Source organism: Gossypium arboreum, chromosome 13, assembly GCF_025698485.1.
Source record: "Gossypium arboreum isolate Shixiya-1 chromosome 13, ASM2569848v2, whole genome shotgun sequence".
Classification (NCBI taxonomy): Eukaryota; Viridiplantae; Streptophyta; class Magnoliopsida; order Malvales; family Malvaceae; genus Gossypium; species Gossypium arboreum.
The window spans coordinates 78,527,715-78,540,420 of record NC_069082.1 but is presented as its reverse complement, the minus strand read 5'-3'; the positions used below and the strand labels follow the sequence as shown (position 1 = coordinate 78,540,420).

General features: G+C 37.8%; 1 non-coding gene across 1 annotated transcript; it reads left to right on the top strand.

Annotated features, from left to right (window-relative positions):
- The first annotated feature begins 1,164 nt into the window (after positions 1–1,164).
- Positions 1,165–1,271, top strand: LOC128287701 (small nucleolar RNA R71). Its single transcript, XR_008278401.1, has one exon. It is a non-coding gene; the product is annotated as a small nucleolar RNA R71 (small nucleolar RNA).
- The last annotated feature ends 11,435 nt before the right edge of the window (positions 1,272–12,706 follow it).

Sequence of the window (12,706 nt, the reverse complement as noted above, 5' to 3'; positions counted from 1 at the left end):
CCAATGCATTATGAACATCTAAACTACCAATTAAACAAGGAATCGTAAAACTCCCTAGATCTTTCGATTTGTTGGGTAGCTTATTCTGTAATATGGCTGAGAAAACTACATCCAACTCCACATGTGACGCCTCATCCAACTTTCGTTTGTTTGTTAGAAGCTTCTTTAAAAATATGACTGCGTTTGGCATCTGCGAGAGAGCTTTGATAAATGGTAAGTTAATATGTAATTTCTTTAATAGTTTAAGGAATTTACCAAATTGTTCATCTGTACGGTCTTTCCTTGTCGCATTGGGGTATGGCACCCGTGGTTTGTACTCTTTACTTATCGTTTTCTGGTCATTGTGGTCCACCTCACCCTTACCTTTACTTACCACAGTTTCCTGCCTCTGCTCTAGTTCAGGTACAACTAACCCTTCCTCATCTTGAATGGTAATTGCAGTGATTTTCTCCCTTGGGTTGGATTCAGTGTTACTCGGCAGGCTACCTTGTGGTCATTTGGATATCAATTTAGTGAGCTGACCTATCTGAGTTTCGAGCCCTTGGATCAACGCTTGTTGATTTTTAAGTGCTGTCCCAGTGTTCTAAAAATGAGTTTCTGACACTGAGATGAATTTTATTAGCATCTCCTCAAGGTTCAGCTTTTTCTCTTGTTGGTAGGGTGGTTGTAGGAAGCCTGGAGGTAGTGGTCTTTGATTCCTTTGGCCTCCCCATGAAAAATTTGGGTGGTTCCTCCAACCTGCATTGTAAGTATTACTATAAGGATTATCCTGAGATCAAGGATTATTACCCATGCAATTTAACTGCTCGTTCTCCATGTTGTGGCCATAGGATGGGTATTCTGAATTGCTTGATCCACCTCCACTTGCTTCGCACTGCATTACTGGGTGAACCTGTGAAGAACTAAGAAAACCATCAATTTTCTTATTCAAGAGTTCTACCTGATTAAAGAGCATGGTGACCGAATCGACGTTATAAACGCCAGCTGTTTTCGTTGGCTTTGTCTTCATGACTTGCCACTGATAGTTATTTAGTGACATCTCCTCTATAAATTCATAGGCATCGTGTCTTATTATTGATGGTTCCGCCAGCAGCTGCGTCAACCATTTGCCGAGTCGAAGGATTCAGGACATTATGAAAGGTTTGAACCTGTAGCCAGAGTGGCAACCTATGGTGAGGGCATCTTTTCAAGAGGTCATTGTATCTCTTCCATGCATCGTAGAGTGTTTCTAAATCCATCTGTAGAAAAGAAAAGATATCATTACATAATTTAGCCATTTTAGTTGGTGGAAAATATTTTATTAAAAACTTTTCGGTCATTTGTTCCCAAGTAGTGATTGACCCCCGTGGTAATGAATTTAACCACGTTTAGCTTTGTTTCTCAATTAAAAAGGGAATAACTGAAGGCGAATGGCATCATCAGAAATGCCTTTAATTTTAAATGTATCACATAGTTCCAAAAAGTTTGCCAAGTGAGCGTTGGGATCTTCGTCCTGCAAACCATCAAACTGAACAAATTGCTGTACATTTGAATTGTGTTAGGTTTCAGTTCAAAAGTATTTGTAGCTACAACAGGTCTAACTATGCTCGATTCAGTTCCTGTTAAAGAAGGTTTAGCATAATCATACATAGTGCGCGAAGCAGGATTCTGATTAATAGCAATCGCAAGAGGTAACAGATTTTCTTGGTTTTCAGCCATCTCCTTGGTTGTGGTTGAAGTATCGTCCTCTTTCACTTTCTCTGTGTATCGTAAGCTTCGCCTTATTTCTCTTTGGTTTTTGCGAATTGTACGATCAACCTCACTATTAAACAGTAACGGTCCTAATAGGTTTCTTCTGGTCATAAACTAGAAAAACCTGTCAGAAGAAAATAAATGAAGAATTATAAAAAAATTAATAAAAATTTAAATCAAAATAAAAGTAAAATGGCTAAAGTAATAAAAATCGAGTGTTCCTAATATCCTAGTTCCCAGGCAACGGCGCCAAAAATATGATACGTGATATTCGTGACAGGTTTTAAAGATTTATGAATGAATCGTTCTTGAGACTAACTTATTATCACGATTAATGCAAGTGTACCTATCGAACAATAGTATAGTTCAGCAAGACCAGATTGTCAAACCCAAAGGAACCATGAGTACTAGTATTTACTTCCTTTTTATTATCTAGCCTAAAAATTAAGAGGTTTGGTTATCTAAACTAATTACTAAACTAAGAATGCACAGAAAGAAAATTTGGGAAAATACTTTTGGGAAAATTCAATGTGATTAAGATAATAACTAAGGAAAAATCCACCTAGACTTCACTTGTTATTTGACTCTGAATCAGACGATTTATTCATTTGACTTGATCCATAGAAATCCCTAAGTTATATTATTATCTCTCTCGAGACTAATAACATCTAACCCTAGGTTGAATAATTGAAATCTCTTTCTAATTAACACCGTAGAATTGCATTAACTTGATCTGTGGATTCCCTTATTAGGTTTCACCCCAATCCGGCAATATCTTATCACCCTATCTCTAGGCGTGCAATCAACTCCGCTTAATTATGATAAATTTACTCTTAGACAGGATCTATTCCTCCTCTGAATAAGAGCTTAACTTTAATCAATATCCTAGAATATCAAAACAAGAATTAAGAACACATAATTAAGAACAAGTCAAATATTTATCATACAATTTAGATAATAATAACAAGATCCATCTTTCATTTCATTCCCCTTAGGTATTTAGGGGGTTTAGTTCATACTTATGAAAGAAAACATCTCAAAAGCATAAAGATAACAAAACATAAGAAAACCCAAAACTCTTGAAGGAACTCGAAGGGAGATCTTGGTTTGTAAAATGGTTGGAAAATAGAGATGAAAGAAGATGAAAAAAAGCAGAATATGAGAGGAATGAGAGGGATAGGGACGAAAATGGGTGTGTATAGCTTGGTCAGCTATGACCATGTTTAATGAATCACATTAATTAGGCCATATGGGATTTTTGGCAAGGGAGGGAGACATGGAGTGTAAAGAGGATCATGCGGTCCCAACTTAAGTTATGTTTGACTCTTAATGGAGGAAAGGAATCAACTTATATAAGGCAAAAAGGGGGTGGATGATAAACACTTATGTCACATGGAAAAATTTTAAAAAAATTAAAAAAGATAATGTGAACATTAGGACTTGAACCTTAGACTTCTAGGATAGCTACAAAGTCTCTAAACCACTAGACCACACATTCTCTTATTCTCATTCTTGCACACAAATTAATAAAAAATATATATGGGATTTTAAAACTCTACCCTCCTTATAAAAGTTTCATCCTCGAAATTTACTTGATGAAAATAGGTGAGGGTATTGTTGTAGCATCGCATCTGTCGACTTTCATGTAGCCTTACTGGAACTATGATTCCTCTACAAAATTTTTAATAGTGAAACTTGCTTCCTTCTTAATACTTTGACATCTCGATCAATAATTTGCACTGTTTCTTCATCAAAAGTAAAGTCATGACGAACCTTTATCTCCTCAACTAGGATCACATGAGAAGGGTCGTATCGATAATGTTGCAACATAGATACATGGAAAACATCATGAATGCGATCCAACTCTAGAGTTAATTCTAGTTGATATGCCACTGGTCTCACTCTCTTAATGATACGGTAGGGTCCAATGAACCTCGGACATAACTTTCCCTTGCAGCAAAGTCTCAACACTTTCTTCCAAGGTGAAACCTTAAGGAAGACTTGGTCGCCTATACTGAACTCAATATCCCTCTTTTTCAAGTCAGAATAAGACTTCTGTCGATCTGATGTGGCTTTCAACCGATCCTGAAAAACCTTCACATTGTTCTCAGTCTCTTATACTAAATTCGGTCCTAACACTTTTTTTCCCACAAATTTGTCTAGCACAGGTGTCCTACACTTGCATCCATAAAGTGCCTTATACGGAGCCATCTGAACGCTTGACTGAAAACTGTTATTATATGAAAACTATACAAGAGGTAGATGTTCCTCCCAATTACCTTGGGAATCAATCACACAACCTCACAACATGTCCTCGACAATTTGGATAACCCTCTCAGACTATCCATTAGATTGTGGATGGTACGGTGTACTAAAATTCAATCTCATACCAAGTGCCTCATGTAGATTCTTCCAAAAATGTGACGTGAAATGAAGATCTCAATCAGAGAAGTCTCACAATTTCAACGATGTACAATCTAGCCAATCTCGGAAAGGACTAATCGGTGCACACTGGCAGAAAATGGGCTGACTTAGTCTACTAATTAACTATCACCCATATGGAGTCTTTCTTAGATGATATCAACGATAGCCCACTAACAAAATCCATCGTTATATGCTCCTATTTCCATTGAGGAACTTGAATAGGTTGAAGCAAACTAGAACAAAATTGGTGCTCAGCCTTGAGCTGTTGGCATGTCAAGCATCTTGCCACAAAATCCATCATATCACATTTCATTCCTAGCCACCAATACTATTCACGAAGATCTCGATACATTTTACTACCTCCAGGATGTATGGCATAAAGGCTGCTATGCGCTTCCTGAAGTATGGACGGCCTCAATTCAGAATCAGAAGGTACACAAAATCTCCCACATTAGTACAAAACTCCTTAAGAATTAAAGGCAAAATCTGATTTCTTAGCCTCCTTAACGAGTTTCACATGAGGCTTTAAAGACGAATTTAAAGTCAGTTCTAGCTTAATCTCCTCAACCAAGGTTGGCCACACTTGTAGCTTCGCAAGTAAGTCACCATTATCAAATAAACTCAGTCTAGCTAACATTGCCCTCAACTCAAACATGGAGTTCCTACTGAATTCATTTGCCACCATATTAGCCTTACTCAAATGGTATTCGATAGTACAATAATAGTCTTCCAAAAGTTCAATCCAACTCCTTTGTATCAAGTTCAACTCCTTCTGGGTGAGGAGATACTTAAGACTCTTATGATCTGTGTAGATGGTGCACTTTTCCCTATAAAGATAGTGCCTCCAAATCTTAAGAGAGAAAATTACCGCTGCCAACTTAAGATCATGTGCCAAATAATAGCACTTATGTAGCCTGACTTGCCTCAAAGCATAGTCCACAATTTTCCCGTCTTGCATCAACACACAACCAAGACTGGAGTGAGAAACATCACTATAGACCACATAATTGTTCCCAGACTCAATGTTGGATCAACACGGGTGCTTGAGTTAGAACAACCTTAAGCTTCTCGAAACTAGCCTGTTGCTCATCAGTCAACTTAAATAGTGTACTCTTTCTCAATAACTTTATCATCGGAGCCACAATCAATGAGGATCCCTCCACAAACATCTTATAAAAGGCAGCAAGTCTGAGAAAACTCCAAATCTCACTAACATTCTTGGGTTGCTTCCAATCTAGGATAACATCAATTTTCTTCAGATCCAAGTTTGATAGATGTGTGATGAGATGTGGGTTATATGCTAAAGGTATGTGTTTGATGAGGCTTGTGATTGTTTGTGATAATGAGTGGGATGGATTGCATGTATGCTTAATGGATGAAATATTATTAGTGTGTATGGCAAGAAAAGTGGTACAATTGTATAACTTGGAAGTAGGATAGCAAAGATAATTATCCATGAAATTGGTGTGGAATACCTTGGGTAAACCTACTAACTTGAATATGTTATACGCTGACTATTAAAAACATAAAATGTCTATGCTTTATATAATGGAAGTGCTATGTTTTATGTTATGAAGTGGGTTGAAGTGTTTGAGTGCTTAAGGATGGCAAGTGGCTTGGAAAGTGGCATAGAAGTTGTCCACATGGGTAGATACACGGGCATGAGTCTAGGCCATGTGTCACCATGGGCTTGTGATCCAGTCGTGTGCCCCTTGCACCCTAATTAATGCAAAACAGAATGCCTGGTAGTAAACACACGGGTAGAGACACAGTCGTGTGTCTCAACCGTGTTGAGGATACGACCTTAGGGCATGGGCATGTGCCCAAGCCGTGTGAAGTCTGCACTTAATTTTGAGAATTTAATTCACCACATGACCTAAGCACACATCCATGTGCTGTGGCCATGTGACCTCATTTTGCGGATGACGTCATAGTCAAAGAGTTGCACAGGCTGACGACACGGGCGTGTGTGACCACACGGCCTACCCACGTGTGACTCTTCAAAACAAGAAAATTTTCTAAGTGTCAAAAAGGTTCTGAAATTTCTTGGTTTAGTCCCAAACCACTTCAGATGTATGTTTTGGGCCTCATAAGCCTTTATAAGGGACAATTTACATGTACTTGAAAAGTTTTAAATTTGGATAAAAGTTTATGGTCCAATTTGTATGAATGTTTATGTTTAAGTCCAGTAATGCCTCGAAACATGTCTTGGCGTCGAATACAGGTAAGGGATGTTACAATTAATTGGGAATTTTCCAAGAAGAGTTTCGTAAGAAGTACATAAGTCAGAGGTTTATCGATCAAAAGAAAAAGGAATTTCTTGTGTTAAAACAGTGCCGAATGTCTGTAATGAAATATGAGCGTGAGTTTGTGAGACTTAGCAAGTACGCTCGAACGTGTGTATCAACTAAGGCCATCATGTGTAAGAGGTTTGAGGATGGATTAAACAAAGACATTCGATTGTTGGTGGGTGTCCTTGAACTGAGAGAATTTTTTGTGCTCGTAGAGAGAGCTTGTAAGGTCGAGGAATTTGCTAAAGAGAAGAGAAAAGTTGAGTTAGAGTCTCGAGGTTTGAAGAAAAGACAGTTGGGTAAATCATTTCAATCCTCAACTAAGAAACTAAGAAAGTTTAATACTCGGTCGAATATTTCAGTTGGGTTTTCGAAAAAGAATTGTGGGAAACAATATTTGGGTTATAAGGCTCAGACTACTTCGATAGCGAGTGCGGGTAACGCTCGACCTAATAGACCTGGGTGTCAACATTATGGTAGATGTCACCCCGGTGAATGATGAATGAATAGCCGGGCATGTTTCAAGTTTGGTTCACATGATCGTTTTATCAAGGATTGTCCTGAGACAGTTGAAAAGGAAAAATTTCAGAGTTCAACATCAGGCAATGCTACTTCTAGAGGGAGACCACAGAGAAATCTGGGAAATGAAACAAGTAGTAAGAGTTCACCTAGGGATCCAGCTATGAGACTCGAGGGTAGGGCACCTGCGAGTACTTATGCCATTCGCGCTTGCGAAGAGGCTTCATCTCCTGATATGATTACGGGTACTTTTTCTCTCTATGCTACTCATGTTGTTGCTTTGATTGATCTGAGATCTACCCATTTGTATGTTTGTGTGAAATTGGTGTCTAGCATGAATATGCCTATTGAGTCTATAGAATTTATGATAAAAGTGTCAAGCCCTCCAGGCAAGCATGTGTTAGTTGACAAATTATGTAAGAATTGCCCTTTGATGATTAGATGTCATTACTTCTCGGCTAATCTTATGCTTTTGCCGTTTGATGAATTTGATATAATACTTGGTATGGATTGGTTGACCATGCATGATGTAGTAGTAAATTGTGGAAGGAAAATCATTGAATTAAAATATGAAAGTGGTGATATTATTTGGGTTGGACCAGATGGATAGGATAGCTTGCCTGTAGTGATTTCTACTATGACTGCTCAAAAATGTGTAAGAAAGGGTTATGAAGCTTATCTCACCTTTTTACTAAATACAAAGGAGTCTGAGTTGAAAATTGAATCAATTTCAGTAGTATGTGAGTATCCGAATGTGTTTCCTGAAGAGTTGCCCGAATTGCCTCCGATTAAGGAAGTTGAGTTTAGTATTGAGTTAATTCCTGGTACTACACCTATTTCTATTGTTCTGTATAGGATGGCTCCGACGGAATTAAAGGAGTTGAAAGTTTAGTTACAAGAATTAACGGATAAAGGTTTTACGAGACCTAGTCATTCTCTGTGGGGCGCACCGATGCTATTTGTGAAAAAGAAAGATGGTTCAATAAGATTGCGCATTGACTACCGACAACTCAATAAAGTAACCCTAAAGAACAAGTACCCCTTGCCAAGAGTCAATGACTTATTTGACCAACTAAAGGGAGCCACAGTATTTTCCAAGATTGGCTTGAGGTCTGATTACTACCAGTTGAGAGTTAAGGAGCCTGATGTGTCGAAAACTATATTTTGGATGAGGTATGGTCACTATGAATTTTTGGTTATGCCTTTTGGTTTAACGAATGCTCCTATTGTATTTATGGATTTAATAAACCATATCTTTCGACCATACTTGGATAAATTTGTGGTTGTTTTTATTGATGACATTTTGATTTATTCTTGTGATGAATCCGAGCATGCCTAGCACTTGAAAATTGTTTTGCCAACCTTAAGAGACAAGAAATTGTATGCTAAGTTTAGAAAAAGTGAGTTTTCACTTCGAGAAGTCAGATTCTTGGGGCACATTGTTTCAGGTGATGGCATTCAAGTAGATCCACGTAAGATTTCGGCTATTGTTGAATGAAAACCGCCGAAGAATGTGTCAGAGGTTAAAAGCTTCCTAGGCTTAGCAGGTTATTATAGACGGTTTGTTAAAGAATTTTCTAGGCTTGCTACTCCGATGACGAGATTGTTACAAAAAGATTTCAAGTTCGAATGGACGAAAAAATGCCAATAGAGTTTTGAGAAACTAAAAGCATTGTTGACTGAGGCTCCAATATTAGTGCAATCTGAACTGGGAAAATAATTTGTGCTTTATAGTGATATGTCTTTGAATGGATTGGGTTGTGTACTTATGTAAGAAGGTAAGGTGATAGCTTATGCCTCAAGGCAGCTGAAACCGCATGAGAAGAATTATCCGACCCATGATTTGGAGCTAACCGCCATTATATTTGCGTTGAAGATTTGGAGACACCATTTGTGTGGTGAGAAATGTTGAGCATTCACTGACCATAAAAGTCTAAAGTACTTGATGACTCAAAAAGATTTGAACCTACGGTAAAGGAGATGGTTGGAGTTGTTAAAAGATTATGATTAAGTGATTAATTATCACCTGAGAAAGGCAAACGTGGTTGCCGATTCTTTAAGTAGGAAGTCGTTATTTGCTTTGAGAGCTATGAACACTCAGTTGGACTTATCAGATGATGGTTCAATTCTAGTTGAGTTAAGAGCTAGACCAATGTTTCTTCAAGAGATATATGAAGCTCAAAATAATAACAGTGATTTGAAAGAAAAAAGAGTCCAATGTGAATCAGGTATGGAATCAGATTTTTGAATTAGTTCTGATGGTTGCTTGATGTTCCGAGATAGGATTTGTATTCCTAAGAATACCGAGTTGATTTAGAAGATTTTGCATGAGGCTCATAGTGGTCATTTGGCTACGCATATTTGTTTAAGTGGACGACTTTGATAAATCGATTAATCGTAGTGTTGAGATATTTTGAAAACAAGTATCGTTTTGCAAACACGTCCTAAGTCTAGCCCATTTGAATAATTATCAACCAGGTTTAAAGTTATTAAAAATAAACTAATCCCAAAAAGAAATAAAAGAAAAGTTAAAATGGCCTTATTACAACCCAAAAATAAATAATAATTAAAAGAAATTAAATGAAAACCAACACTTATTTAAAAGCCCAAAGACGATCCCCATGGCTACTCTGAATCCCCTCCGGCCCAAGTCCCCACATCAAGGCTCACCTGCAAGGTTAAGGAAAGGGGGTGAGTTTGGAAACTCAGTGTACAACAAGCCCCTTTCAGAGCCCAAAACAATAATAGCCTGTTGGGTCTAAGCCCAAATCCAATCTCAAACATGTACTGGGCCATAGCCCTTTTCATATTTCATATTTCATAACACTGGGCCAAAGCCTTTTCAAATTTCATATTATTGGGCCGAAGCCTTTACTGTAAACGATATGGCCCATAGGCCCATTTCAATATCACATATAATGTCAATGAAAGAATGCAAACCCATCTGGGGAGACTACTCAACCCACCATCCGCTACTCTCCACCCGTACCAACCAACACACCATGTGGGGATTAACTCGACCCACCCCACCATAACTCTCCACTGGCAGCTTAGCTGCTTTATCATATAACTGGAGGCCTAGCCTCTTTTAATAATTGGGGTAAAATCCCTTTTTATAACTGGGGCATAAGCCCTTTAATAACTGGGGTGTAAGCCCTTTTGATAACTGGGGCATAAGCCCTTTTGATAACTGGGGCATAAGCCCTTTAATAACTGGGGCATAAGCCCTTTTTCACTTCATCCATTCATATAAAAACCCAACCCAATGCATTTATTAATACATCATGTGCATATCATACATATCATGTGCATATCATACATGTCATGTGCATATCAGACATACCATGTTTATCAAAATCCCATGTATTAAAATCATACATAAACCCTAGGGGTATAATGGTCATTTGTACCTAGGGGTAAAACGGTCATTTTCATGTTATAAGGGTAATCTTATAATTTTACCAAAAATTAGGGTTTCCATGTTCATTAACGATTACTAACAATTCATGGGTGCAAACAATGATTCTGGCCCATTTTTAGCGAAATCAATTTATTGGGCCTAAAACCCCTAATGGGCCCTACTTAGCCAATTTCGTCATCTAGACCCATTTAGCCTATATCCAAAACAGTATTAACAGTCTTAACATGCAATTTAACAGATTTTCGTTTTCTACCAATTTTTCCCAAATGGGCCCGAAAGCCTATTGGGCCCTATTTCATCCCCTCAAGGCCCAACTTACCGTGAACGCCAAAAACACGTCCTTACCGTTTCCATTGTTCCCGATCATCACCTCATCGATTCTAACTAACTAGTGAGCCTTCGCTTGCTCACAAGTCCTCGAAATGCCAGAATTTCGACATTTCGGCTTTTCGGCATTTATCGCTTTAAGCTATGAAAAAGGGTTCGTTACACACCTGATTTGCGATATTCCTTGACAAGATCTCCTATGCGATTTCTCCTATAATCAACCACTTATAGATTAGACCATGTTAATATTAAACCAAATCAAAAACTACCTATTTTCATCACTTACACATTCGGACACCATCCACAATGGCCCTTGGGTTCATACCTTTGCCGAAGTTGATGACTAGATTTAGTCACTCCGATGATCCAAGCTTTTCACACACTCCTTGATCGATAGCCTTTAATCCTCACTAGCACCAACAAACCAAATAACACCAAAAACCCTTTTAGCCTTAGTCGACAGAGGGGTTTTCAGCTTTTCTTAAACCACAAGACACAAATGGAAAGAAGGTTCGAATACTTACTAAGAGATCTACTCGTTGAAGAACGTTCCAAATACCTTCCTACCCCATATCCGTTGTGAATCCAACTTAAACGTGCGTAGAAAATAGATCTAAATATTAATTCCCGAATCACTAAAATATGAAGCTTTCGGCTTTTCAACAAATATTAATCTCAGCTATTACGAGGGTTAGTACACACCTGTTACGGGTTGATGTTAAAACGTTTCCATAATCAATCACCTACGATAACCACCACCTGTCACGCAAACTTAACTAATCCAATATCAATATATGTAAATCCTAAGCACATCAGTCATACGGAACATAAGGGCATATTCATCATTTTGCCATATAGGGGTATTACAGTCACTTTACCCTACAGGGGCTTTACGGTCTTTTTACCTATTAGGGGTATTTTAGTCATTTCATCCTACAAGGGTGCTTTGGTAAATCTACAAACCAAGGGTATTTTAGCAATTTTGTAAACCAATGGTATTTCTATAATTTTTAGAAAGTCAAGGGTATTTTTGTAACTTTGTAAATCAGGGGTATTTTGGTAATTTTACAAATTGAGGGTATTTCGGTAATTTCACAAACCAAGGGTATTTTGGTAATTTTACAAACTAGGGTTATTTGGTAATTTTACAAACCAAGGGTATTTTAGTAATTTTGTAAATCGAGGGTAAAATAGTAATTTTGTAAATCAAGGGTAAAATAGTAATTATGTAAATCGGGGTTAAAACGGTAATTATGTAAATCAGGGGTAAAATGGTAATTCTGTAAATCGGGGGTACTTTGGTAATTTTACAAGTCGAAGGTATTTCAGTAATTTTACAAATCGAGGGTATTTCAGATTTTTACAAACTAAGCGTATTTGGTAATTTTAGTAAACTAAAGTATTCTAAACAGGGATAACAATACGAATGGGCCTAAAGCCTATTCTCGGCCCAAATGGGCCCACATGCTCGTGTGGCCCTTTTAGCCCAAATCTAGTGTGACAGCCCAAAATTGACCCTAGTCGGAAGGTGGTCTCGGGACCACAAAACCGAGGCATAAAAATAATTAAAAATTTATTTTGATGCCTATAATATGTGTGTGCTCATGTATGACATTTTATGATGATTGATTTAGTGTTATAAGGGTGAATTCCACAAGAAAGGACTTAGTAATGAACTTTGAAAGTATGATAGGAAATGTGTGATGACTAATTAAAGCATGCATGCAAAATAATGGACTTGCATGTCAAATTCCCCTTTTATAGGTGGTGGCGGCCATGACAAGGAGGATGGGCTAAACATGTCATGAAACATGTTTTGTTGGTGCATTAGGGTGAAATAATAAACAAAGGTGTATGGGTGATAAAAAAATGAAAAAAAAATGTGTGTGAGTGTGGTAATCCCCCCCCATTGCCGTGAGTTGTAGAGATGGAAAGAAAAAAATTTTGTTCATCCTTTCTTTGAGCCAAAACTAAGGAAGAAGGAGGATTTTTG